This window comes from Pelobates fuscus, chromosome 2 (genome assembly GCF_036172605.1).
Source record: "Pelobates fuscus isolate aPelFus1 chromosome 2, aPelFus1.pri, whole genome shotgun sequence".
Taxonomy (NCBI): domain Eukaryota; kingdom Metazoa; phylum Chordata; class Amphibia; order Anura; family Pelobatidae; genus Pelobates; species Pelobates fuscus.
The window spans coordinates 135,222,467-135,234,878 of record NC_086318.1 but is presented as its reverse complement, the minus strand read 5'-3'; the positions used below and the strand labels follow the sequence as shown (position 1 = coordinate 135,234,878).

General features: G+C 44.9%; 1 protein-coding gene across 1 annotated transcript in view; it reads left to right on the top strand.

The window, feature by feature from the left end:
• Nucleotides 1-12,412, top strand: part of LAMP3 (lysosomal associated membrane protein 3) — a 113,590-nt gene that overhangs the window by 100,013 nt on the left and 1,165 nt on the right. The window lies entirely within an intron of this gene.

The window sequence follows — 12,412 nt, the reverse complement described above, 5'->3', positions numbered from 1 at the left end:
TGCCGTGTCCGCCGCCACCAGTCCCAGTGGAAGAGCGCTAGACTTGGTCATATTGACCATGTACCCTGAGAGTACTCCATGCTTCTGCAGGATCTCATTCAAAGCGATCATTGATTCCGTTGGGCTCGTCAGTGTCAGGAGCACGTCGTCCGCGTATGCAGACACTACAAACTCCTTCCCTCCTACAGTCACTCCTCTTACTCCAGGGTGTTGTCGCAGGGTTTGTAACAGTGGTTCGAGCGACAGAACGAATAGGAGTGGGGATAGCGGGCATCCCTGTCTCGTACCATTGTGGAGCCTAAAAGGGTGGAAGGGGGCCACCGCAACTTGTATCTGGGCACGGACATTACTATACATGGCCCTTATGAGTGCGGTATACTCCTTGGGTAGTCCAAAGTGATCCAGCACAGCGAATAGGTATGGCCATTTAACCCTATCGAAGGCTTTTTCGGCGTCAAGGGAGACGATCTGTGTGGGCGTGCATGCGGTGGCCTGTCTCCAGATTAGAGCAATGTTACGGCGCATGTTTTCAAACAGCTGCCTCCCCGGAATGAAGCCGACTTGGTCGGCATCTATAAGTGTCGTGATAAAAGGGTTTAATCTGGTTGCCTGCAATTTAGCTAATATCTTCATGTCGTGATTGATTAATGATATGGGTCTATAGCTCGCTGGTAGGAGCAGGTCCTTCTCGGGCTTAGGTAGTAGCACTATGGTGGCTAGGGACATGTCTCTGTCGGGTGTTCCCCCTTCCCTTAATTCTTGAAATAATTTGAGGAGGTAGGGAGTGAGGACTTCACGGACCGTTTTGTAATACCCGCCATCAAAGCCATCTGGCCCGGGGGCCTTATTCCCTTTAAGTGCTGTGATGGCCTGATCTATCTCATCTTCTGTTATCTCAGCTGCTAGGGTGTTTACTGCTTCTTGTTATAGTTTAGGCAAGCTTAGGTCCTTTAGGAAACTCTGAATCTCTGAATCTGTCTCTCTTCTGTATCTCTACCCCCCTGTGCGCCTGGTGGTTGGTTATATAGTTTTTTATAAACAGTACTAGTCACATTCAGTGAAACATGCAACAATCTGTATAACCTTGTAACCTCGGTCCTGGTTTAGGGGCTAGAGGCCGACAACCTCTGTAGACATCAGGGCCCTGTGTAGTCGCTATTTAGGGAAGCTACATAAACATTGGGATTGGACGGGGGTGCCAGAAAAGCGGCGGGGGTGGGGGGAGGCCAAGTGCAGATCTACCGTGCAACATAATGTAGTTTCTTCATGTGGCTTGTTGGATAGTAATTACGTGCTAGCCAAGGGTGGGCACCTTAAAGCTGTCCTGGCAGATAGGGTAGCGTGCGATAGGTCATCAGGTGCCTACGCATGTTATCCTGGTGTGTGTGTGTTGGGTTGTGTGTAGGTAGGTGCGTGGAGGATGTCGGTGGCGTATGTGAGGTAATGTGTGCACTCTCATAGCTTGTGTGATGTTGTGTCTCTGCAGTATCAGGCAGTGTTGTGTGTATGGGTGAGTGTCAACATGAGATGCCATAGTCGGTCTGTCATGGCTCATGTATAAGCCGTCAGCGCCCCTCTGGGGTGAGGCGTTAGTGACACCAATACAAGTTAGTCCCATTCCGGTACAGTCCGGGCCAAGGACCCCCAAGTCCCTTCAGGTCGTCAATATACGTGCCCCGAGCGGGCTCAGCGTCAGTGTCCGTTGGAGGACCAGGAGGCCTCAGAAGTTGGTGCCAGTAGGTTAGTAACGAGCCAGGTGTTCCCTTCCCCTACCCCAGACATCAGTAGCCGCGGAGGCTCCCCTCCCATCTTCCACCCTGATGGGTGCCAAGGCAGCCAGTGTGTGTGGTAGTTTGGTCGTCCCCCCTGGGAAAAAAACCCCACCCCACCAAAAAAAACCTCAAGCGTCCCGCCACGACCCCCAATTATCGTCGGCTAATCTGAACAGGCCCCAGGATTGCTGCCATCGGCCTCAGTCCCTTTTTATACGATACCCTTCATTGTTGCCGCCTTCTCCCTTCTCCGACCTCCTGCTATTTTGTGGGTAGAGTTGTCAACCCCTCCGGTGTAATGGGTACCGCAGGCAAGTTGAGAGGGGGTGGGAGGCCCAGACTCCGGAACAGTTGCTGTGGGTCTCCGCCGGGTGCAAGCACGTTCGTGCGGCCATCTTTAAAAGCCAGGAGCTTGAAGGGGAACCCCCAGGCGTAGCGGATTCCCACCCATCGTAATGCCTCGGTAATGGGCTTCCATTCCCGGCGTCACTGTAAGGTACTGGGCGCCAAGTCCTGGTATAGGTGTATTTCAGCACCTCTGTGTTTTATGGGGCCATCTCTACCCCTCTCCAGCAGGGCTTCCTTAGTTTGGAAGTGTAGGAAATGGACGACTACATCCCTCGGGAACGCTGCGTCCCATTTCCTGTTGCGTAGGGTCTGTGTGCCCTCTCTATCATCCACTGTTCGGCCGGTATATCAGGCAGTAGGGGCCTCAATACCTCCATCACCAGGTCTCTGATGGGGCCCTTGTTATCAGGGAGGCCTCGCAGGTGGATATTTTTGTGCCTCGATCTGTTGGCCAAATCTTCCATATTCAATTCGGGCCTCCGCCATGTGGCTAGATAGGCTATTGACTTGGGAGACCATTGCGTTGTGGTCTGCGGTGGTAGTTTCCAGCCTGGTCTCCAGTCGGTGAGTCCGCGCTCCCAACGGGTGTATCTCGGCCTGCAGGACCGAAGTAGATTTTTCAATTTCTCCGGCCAGGTATGCTCTCACCTCTGCCAGTTTAGCCAGTATCTGGGTTGCATCCCCTAAGGATGGGTCTCCGGGTGAGGATGTGTGCGGAGAGGTTGGCCGAGAGGAAAGGCCCTCGCCGGCGCCATCTTGGGTTTCATGCTGTCCGGCTTTTTGAGGCCCATCACCGTGTTTCCACCTTCCTGACCCTTTTTGGTTGTCTTTTTAGGGTTTCTTTTATCCATAATTTGTCTTTTTGTTCGTTGTTGGTGCTTTTGTAGGCTAATTATAGTGTGAATGGAGCAGAGCTCTAGTCAGACGCATCCAGCTTCCTTCACAGTCAGGCCACGCCCCCATAACTAATATATATAATGTGTTGTTCTCAGCTTGTTTTATTGTATGAACATCTCTGTATTATGCTCAGCTCTCTGTATTGTATGAATATCTCTGTCCTGTATAGGGAAGAGTAAAAATTTGGGGGAGAGGTTTGGTGCTCCACCATCTAAAACTTCACCAGCCGCCACTGGATATGGGATTTAGATTAATCCCCCACAGCAGCGATTGGGTTAACTCATCAGACATGACAAATGCTTATGCAGGAGCTGAAACATTATTCTCACTTCTTTGTTCCAAATAAAGAATGCCTTTTAGAAGAAACCATTGTATGCATCTACTTCCTTTGGACATTCTGGAGCAGCCTGGTGGATTACTGCCCTCCCATCCCCTTATTTTTTTTACTGTGTGCCCTGTTCTTTCCTATTGCAAAGAAATACAACTTTTACTAGTCTGGGAGGGGCACTGCTGTAGCAAACTAATGTTGGCCTGTCCTGTTTGTCAGAGGGTGGAAAAGTCTGGGAATGTTACCCTAGTGCCTTTCCCTTTACCCATCATTGCTGAATTATTTGAGAGCATGGCTATAGATGTGATATGACCTTAGCGATACCCAACTCAGAAAACAGTATGTCTATCCTCACTCCAGTGGATTTTGCCACTAGGTACACAGAGGCTCTTGCCTTGTCCTCCATTAAAGCAGACAAACTGGTGGATGCTCTGACGAGCATATTCTGCAAAGTGGTGTTCCCTAAAGAAATGTATACTGACCATGGCCCAGAGTTCATGTGCAAAGTAAAGTAAAGCCTCTGTAAGTAAATGTAAAACACCTGGTAGTCTGTCCTTACCACCCCCAAAACTACTGGGCTCTGTGATATCATTAATGGGACTTTTAAACAAATGTGTAAGGCTTTTGAGAACTCTCGGGCTGAGATCGGGAGAGTATTTACCTAATTTGCGTATTGAGAGGTCCCGCACTTTTTTTACCATTTGAATTGTGTACCGAGTGAGAGGGCCACTAGATTTAGCTTCAGAGGAATGGGAAGGGATGGGAAGTGGGAAGTGGGATTTTCCCACTTGGATGTGCTGAAGTTTATGAAGAAACTGACAGGGATAATGCATGTTAATCTTAGTGCAGTGCAGTCCCAGCAGAACAAGTGGTATAACCACAATATCAGGACCCGGGATTATAAAGTGAGGTAAAAGATTATGGTTCTAATCCCAACCAAGCAGGATAAACTGCAGGCTGCTTTTAATGGCCCCGATCCTTTTCTACCATGGCTGGACCCTACATCTTTTGTCGTGGCCATAGAATCAGGGAGGAGGCAGAGACGGTACCACATAAATATGCTAAAGGCATATCATGACCGAGAGACTTTATTGCTGAGTGTGAGTAATTTACTGGAGATAAGGGTTAGCATTGCTGTGCCCATAGCAAAGGATTTTGCAGTGAAGATTGTTTTGGTCTCAAACAGATAAAAATCACGGGCTTCAAAGTACTCCATCTCTGGACCAAAGAGATGATCTCACATCAGTAATCTAATTAATAAACCAGCTATCATAAATTGGTCACGTGTTCAGAGGGGGCTGGCTTTACTGGAAAAAGCAAGAAAGACTCATAAATATAACTGAAAGTATGCCGGAAAGCAGCGGAAAGAGACACACTATGGATTGGGGGAGAAAGAGGTACACAGAGGGGCTGGAAAAGAAAGAGACTGAGGAGCAGGAGGGAGTGACACACAAAAGGGATTGAAGGGGGAAAGAGACACTCAGATGGCTGGGGGGGGGAAGAGACACACAAAAGGGGCTTTGGGGAGTAAGAGACACCCAATGGGGCTGAGGAAGGGAAGAATGTGGGGCTATGGAAAAAAGAGACCCACAGTAGTGCTGGGGCAGAAGAAAAACACATAGGTGGTCTTGGGGGGGGGGGGAAACACACAAAGGGACTTTGGGGGAGAAAGAGACACATAAAGGGGCTTGAGGAGAGCGAGGGGGAGACAGACAAAAGAGATTGGAGAGAGAAAGAGACATTCAGAGGGCTGGGGGGAAAAAGGAAACACAAAAGGGGCTTGGGGAGAAAGAGACCCACATAGGGGGTGTGGACAGAAAGAGACACACAGAGGATCTGGGGGGGAGACATACAGAGAAGCTGGAAAAGGGGAAAAAGAGACTGACAAAGGGGGAGGGAGGGAGGAAGTAAGAGATACACAAAGAAGGGTTGTAAGAGACACACAAGAGGAGTGAGAAGATACAGAAATTGGACAAATGGGGGATAAGATACACTAAAGCGGGTATTAAAACATTCAAAAGAGGGGATAAAAACACAAAAGGGGGCAATAAATTGAAAAGTGGTGGTTAAGAGAAACACAGGTGAAGATATTTTTTTTTGTGGTGGGGGAGGGGTGGCAAAATGCAAGAAGGTGACCAACAAATTAAACTGCACATAACCATATACTACTAAATTAAGTAATAATTATTTGAAAGTTTTCCACATTCCATTCTGGCATTTAAAATACCTGGTAAGTATAGACATTCATAGTGCAGTATGTGCTTCACATTCCAATGGAATGAGAATCATTTGTTCAATTTTATCTGATGTTAAAGAATGCAAACCACAATTGTATTTTTTTATATTTTAAGATATAAAATATTCAGTGATCCTTTAATAATCACTGGACAATGATGATTGGTCAAGAAAATTAGGGTTAGATTATTTCAGCTTCCAAATTTATCAAACTGCTCAAAACACAAACAAGGCAGATAACATACAAATACTCTTTTCACAGTAACTACTACATAGAACAATATTGGTTAATGTGAGTAGAATGGCTCTTCCATTTACGTTATCTATCAAGTTGAAACTAAGTCACTGATTTTTTTATCTTTTGCCTTATGAAGTATGGTGCTAAAATAAAATAAAATTTTCCTGCTGTGTTAGCATCAGTGCTGTAGTGAGGGTTAAGCTGTTTGCATATGATTATGGAGGGGTTTGCAAGCTAAGCTTAGAGGAAGTATTTAAAATATTAGTTTCTTATGTTTCGAGAAGAATATTAAAGAGACACTATAGGCATCCAGACCATGTTGGCTCCTTAAAGTGGTCTGGGTGCAGTGTCCCTGTTCCCCTTAGTCCTGCAATGTAAAACATTGCAGTTAAAACTGCAATGTTTACATTGCAGTACTAAGACAGCCTCTAGGGGCTGTCAATCATACAGCCACTAGAAGTGCTTCCTGGAGTTTATCGGACTCTGTCACCTAACTGATGCTGGACGTCCTCACGCTCTGCATGAGGACATCCAGTGTCAGAGAAATCCCCATAGGAAAGCATTGAAGCAATGCTTTCCTGTGGCGAGGGCGTAATGCGCTCGCAGAGCATGCACATTAGGATGACGTCAGAGGAGGTGGAACACCAACCCAGCACTGAGAGACATCGGTGCTGGAATTGGGTAAGTAAAACAAAAGGTTTACATGCTGTGGGGGGCGCAATATTGGTTATGGTGTGCAGAATGGCTCTTCTATTTACGTTATCTATTTACGACCAAAGGGCACTGTAATGTAAAGAATACAACGTTGCATTCCTTACACTATAGAGTCCCTTTAACCCCTTGAGGACACATGACATGTCTGACATGTCATGATTCCCTTTTATTCCAGAAGTTTGGTCCTTAAGGGGTTAAGCATACTTGTATATGTGTATGTTTTTGTGAGGCTGTTTTTGTTCTCCATAGGCATATAATTTGAAAATTATTATCAGCCGCAGGCTTACTACATGGCATTAAATACCAAAAATATTTTCCTGCTGTCGGCACACCCTAACATTTTTTACTGGAGTGTTTCCAGGCATTTTTATGAATAGATGAGTACAACCTACATTAACAGTAAACTGTATATCACTCTTACTTAAAGCAGCAGTGTCACTTTTGAGGTTTTTGCATTTTTTGTAAAGATCCTACAATTGGATATGTCCACCAGTGTGGAGCTGGTCTAAAAGGGAGCAGGTAGGGAGATATACTTAAAGGAACACTATAGCTTAGAAATCCAAACATGTATGCTTAACGCTTTAGTTTTACCGAACCAATTTTGGGTTGTGTGTGTCCCAGTGAGGGCTCAATAAGGGAGTTTTATTTATCTTTACTCAATTGCTGCCCTTGTGTCACTGTGGTTTCTCCACTTCCCTGACTGAGATCATTAAGATTGATATTTCAGACAATCCAATGCTTTCCCATAGGGTTGCCTGTAAACAGTGGCGTACATACCGGGGTCGCAGGGGTCGGGGCTGAGACCGGGCCCGGCCCACCAGGGGGCCCGGCCGCCCTGCGACCCAGGTATGTAGGTCACTGGGCCAGCCTCTTCTCCTGGGGGGCCCAGGAGCCGGCCACCTCAGGGCCCCCCGAGGCTGGCCCTGCAGTCACCTGGCTGGCCGGTCCTGCGGGCGCGCGGGGGAGCACTGTCTCCTGGGTGCTTCCTCTTCAGCTCCCTCGCGCACCGCACTGATACCGGAGCCGGAAGATGACGTCATCTTCCGGCTCCGGTATCATTGCGGTGCGCGAGGGAGCTGAAGAGGAAGCACTCAGGAGACAGTGCTCCCTCGCGCGCCCGCCAGCCGGGTGACTGCCGGGTGACACCACTGGACCCCAGGGAATCCCCTCAGCTCTCCCACAGGTAAGGAGGCTGGGGGGATTAAAAAAAAATGTGTTTGTGTGTGTGAGTGTATGTTAGTGTGTGAGTGTATGTCAGTGTGTGTTAGAGTGTGTGAGTGTATGTTAGTGTGTGTTAGAGTGTGTGAGTGTATGTTAGTGTGTGTTAGAGTGTGTGTGAGTGTGTGTTAGAGTGTGAGTGTGTGTTAGTGAGTGTGTTAGTGTGTGTGAGTGTATGTTAGTATGTGTGAGTGTGTGTTAGAGTGTGTGTGAGTGTGTGTTAGAGTGTGTGTGAGTGTGTGTTAGTGAGTGTGTGAGTGTGTGTGTGAGTGTGTGTTAGAGTGTGTGTCAGTGTGTGTTAGAGTGTGTGAGTGTGTTAGTGTGTGTTAGAGTGTGTGAGTGTATGTTAGTGTGTGTTAGAGTGTGTTAGAGTGTGTGTGTGTGTGTTAGTGAGTGTGTTAGTGTGTGTGAGTGTATGTTAGTGTGTATGTGAGTGTATGTGAGTGTGTGTTAGTGTGTGTGAGTGTATGTTAGTGTGTGTGGGTGTATGTTAGTGTGTGTGAGTGTGTGTTAGAGTGTGTGTGAGTGTGTGTTAGTGAGTGTGTTAGTGTTAGAGTATGTGTGTTAGTGTGTGTGTGTGTGTGTGTGTTAGTCTTAGAGTGTGTGTGTGTGAGTGTGTGTTAGTGTGTGTGTCTGTTACTGAGTATGTTTGTGTGCATCTGTTAGTGAGTGTGTATGTATGTCTGTCACTGAGTGTGTGTCTGTCAGTAAATGTGTGCGTCTGTTCATGAGAGTGTGTGTGTGTGTCTTAAGCACTTGCCTTTCTCCAGCGCCGGACTCCCTTGGCGCTGGGAATCTCTCCGCCCCGATCCGCCTCTCAGCTCCGAATGCGCATGCGTGGCAAGAGCCACGCGCGCATTCAAACCGCCCATAGGAAAGCATTACTCAATGCTTTCCTATGGACGTTCAGCGTCTTCTCACTGTGATTTTCACAGTGAGAATCGCAGAAAATCCTCTAGCGGCTGTCAATGAGACAGCCACTAGAGACTGGATCACCCTCAGTGAAACATAGCAGTTTCTCTGAAACTGCTATGTTTTCAGCTGCAGGGTTAAAACCAGAGACCTGGCACCCAGACCACTTCATTGAGCTGATGTGATCTGGGTGTCTGTAGTGGTCCTTTAAGTGTATGTGTTTATGCATGCACTGGCGTACATACCGCGGTCACACAGGTCGCAGCCCTGCGACCTGGTGCCGCCGCCATGTGTTGCGGCCCCAGCCCGCGCAGAGTGTGCGCGCGCGCGGGGGGGCCCACGGATCAGTTTTCGCACCGGGGCACCATGGGTTGTGTGTACGCCACTGCCTGTAAACATGTGCCACAAATGCAGTGAAGTACCAATAAAATGCTCTCTAGCAAAGTTAATCACTAAACACCAGGTTTTTGTCAAGATGGACAAAATCTAGTGAAAATTACCAAATTCTGAAATAGTGAAAATTCTCATATTTACTAAAGTCAGATATGGTCAGAATTCAGTCTGCCTGAGAGTATCATAAGCAATCGTCGGTGTTTGGATTAAATTCAGTGCTTTCACTCTGAAGATTTACGAAGCACCGAGTTTAATACAATTCGTGACGGAACGCACATGGCAGGATGCACATTCACAAACAGCTGCTTTTTAGAGTCTGTTTTCTAGGCATAGATTTTCATCTGTAATCAGTGGCTTAGCCCAAGAGGAAAAGCTTTGCCTAAAAAGCAGACTCTGAGAAGCAGCTGTTAAGTTCTATCTGTTCATCGTTCCAGTGAGGACCTCACTAAAGAATCCCAGGTGGGGATTATACCACCCATGCCTTATTTGAGTGGTTTGCCTGTTCAATTAAATGTGAGTAAACATTCTTAGATATTACTACTGGTTCAGTTTACACAGAGAGCACTATTGTTGTTGTTTTCTGTAACAAGTGGTCTGTGTTTTCTCAGTATTAACCAAAAAGTATTAATACACAATCTGACGTTCTTTATAAAAAAATATGCATTTATTCTAATTCAAAAGCAAACAATAATATACTTAATAGATGGTATTTCTTCACAATGTTACATAGATTGGGAGATCTTTTTAAGTAGTCTTTGTATCAGCAAGTCAGGGACACACCAGGAGAGGAGATTGGATCATAGAAGAAAAAGAACGTGGTCCTTGTCCTCAGTTCTTTATAGGCAAAATTACGACATAACTTTTAATTTAGACTCTGGCCATATAGGAAACTCCCCATATAAGGACCCAACCCCCAATCTCCCTATACAGCACATTCCAGAGTCTTCATGGTACAGAATAGCAAATACCATCTGTTCTTTTTAACCCATTAGACATCCACACCTTCATATGTATTTGAATAGGATCATATAGAATATGTTATATTCTAAATTTTAATTTTTTTCTTGGTATTATGGTCCCCATACTGCTGCGATATCTGCTGACTACATCTTCACACGTATCCTATAAGTGGGGATTAAACCACTGCACGCCATTCATACTCGAAGTGGTTCTAGTGCTAGAAAACGTGAATAGGACAATATATTATTGGAGCTACAAAGTATAAGAACCATATATTGTTGTGACATACTATTGAGGTTTCGACTGTTTTGTTTTTTTGGATATTTATACGGATACCAAACATTTCTTGATCTGACACCTCCTAGGAGAAGAGATTTCTCTACAAGATTTGGCTGTTCTCCATGCAAGTTTGCACTATTATTTAGACATTTTATTGGTTATTTTTAGCTTTTTCCCTATTGGTTTTTATTCTTCTGTATTTTTCTCTCATTGGGAATATATTTTATTACAATTTTACTGGCGCAACCTTCCTCTCCTTTTCTTGTATTGTCCTATTTTTTATGGGGGGGAGGCTTGTGAGGAAGCCCAATTTTTTTAGGTGTGCTGCCCTTTCCTTATATTTGGTTTGGTTGAATAGCACTTAATGTTTGTTTTTTTTAGAGGTGTGCTTAGCCCTGCAAATGAAAAATTGCAGTTTCCATTCCAAAGGTGCAATGTTTTACCTGTAATGACCATAATGCAAATAGGGCGAATGACCATATGGGCAGCGATGGCCATGGATCGAGCCTGACATGGGAGAAGAAAGGATCTCTACTGGCGACAAATGTAAAGCCGGCAATATCCAAACGCATACTCCAATCCATACTCAAATGGTTAAATAATAGGCCATGGCACCTGAATCAAGATAATTTAACCACAAGACAATTTAACCACTACAACAAACATGGGAATGTGCATGTTAAGGAGTCTAAAATTTTTTAGATGTTTGCATTTTTTTGGGAACCAGTAAGTCAATTATTCTGCATGCTTAAAGGGCAGCAATATACTTAGGTTATTGTCTGTCCTTTGCCTAGCCATGTCAATGCATCTTAAAGCAACACTATAGTCACTGGTGAGTATAATCATTACCTTCAGGCATTTTCATGCAAACACGGCCTTTTCAGAGAAACGGCATTGTTTACATTGCCCCCTAAGGACACCTCCAGTGGCCACTTCTCAAATGGCTACTAGAGGTGCCTTCTGGGGCAGTTCTGCACAGTGTGCAGCACTGCCGTTCAGCATTTCCACGCTCTGCATGGAGACGTTCAATTTTCTTCAGAGAGATGCAATGATTTAATGCATTTCTATGAGGAGGTGCTGATTGGCCAAGCCACCGTTTGGCCCCGCTCTTCATTTTTCATTTTCCAATGGGAAAGCATTGGATTGGCTAAAAAGGATGCCGGTCGGGTGCACTGGAGATATGGTAAGTTTTATTACCTTTTAAGGGGGTTAACAGGGGACAAGATCTCTTTGTATTCTGTTCCAAAATTGTCTACAATGTTTTTATGTTGTTTATGTTGGCCAGTACCGTGGTATTCTTTATATGTAGTCTAAAGATATATCTTTTGGGCATCCCTGATGTATTAGTATCTTATATGTTTATATCAAACACAGTTTGTTTACATGTTTTCACTGTTAGGGATGATGTTTACAATGATGGCATACACCAGCAGTTTTCAATACAGTCCTCAGGGCTCACCAACAATCCTGCATTTAGGAATTTCCCAATTCTGTTACAGTGCAGATACTGACAAAACCTGGACTTGCCTTGATGAAAGTGTTAGTGGTCAGAATCCACATGTCTACAATTTAAAAAGTAAAACAGTGCTGTAATTCCTAGTGTTGTATAATGTTATTAACTTTGTTAAACTGTACATAAATAATACTTTTTAAAATATCTATATATCACTAGAACACTAGTTAGTTGTTGGCTTTGAATTTTATGACAAGTGTCACCAATGGCACTGTTCACTACTGTAATTCACCATTCCTCGGTGTAGTAAGTTATTTAGTTTTGTTAGATATGCATAGTTTTTCATTGAGTTCTATATGTGTTTGCAGGTAAGCATTACATTCACATTCACGTTTCTCTGGAATAAACAAAAATGTGTTAAACAAGGCCAAAATAAACTGAAAAAATTGTGGAGTTTTTCTAAAATGCCCATTATTGGTCTAAAATGTTCTGATTTCTGGCAATATCAATAGGCATGTATGTGTTTTTATGGGTAGCACACCTATTGTAAAAACATCCAAGTAAACACACAGTGGTTTATCTGTTAACTTGAGATCTGTGGAGACAAATTATTGTCTGAAATAGGCAATTTAGAAAAAATCTAAGTTGGAGAGTGTTGCAGTCCT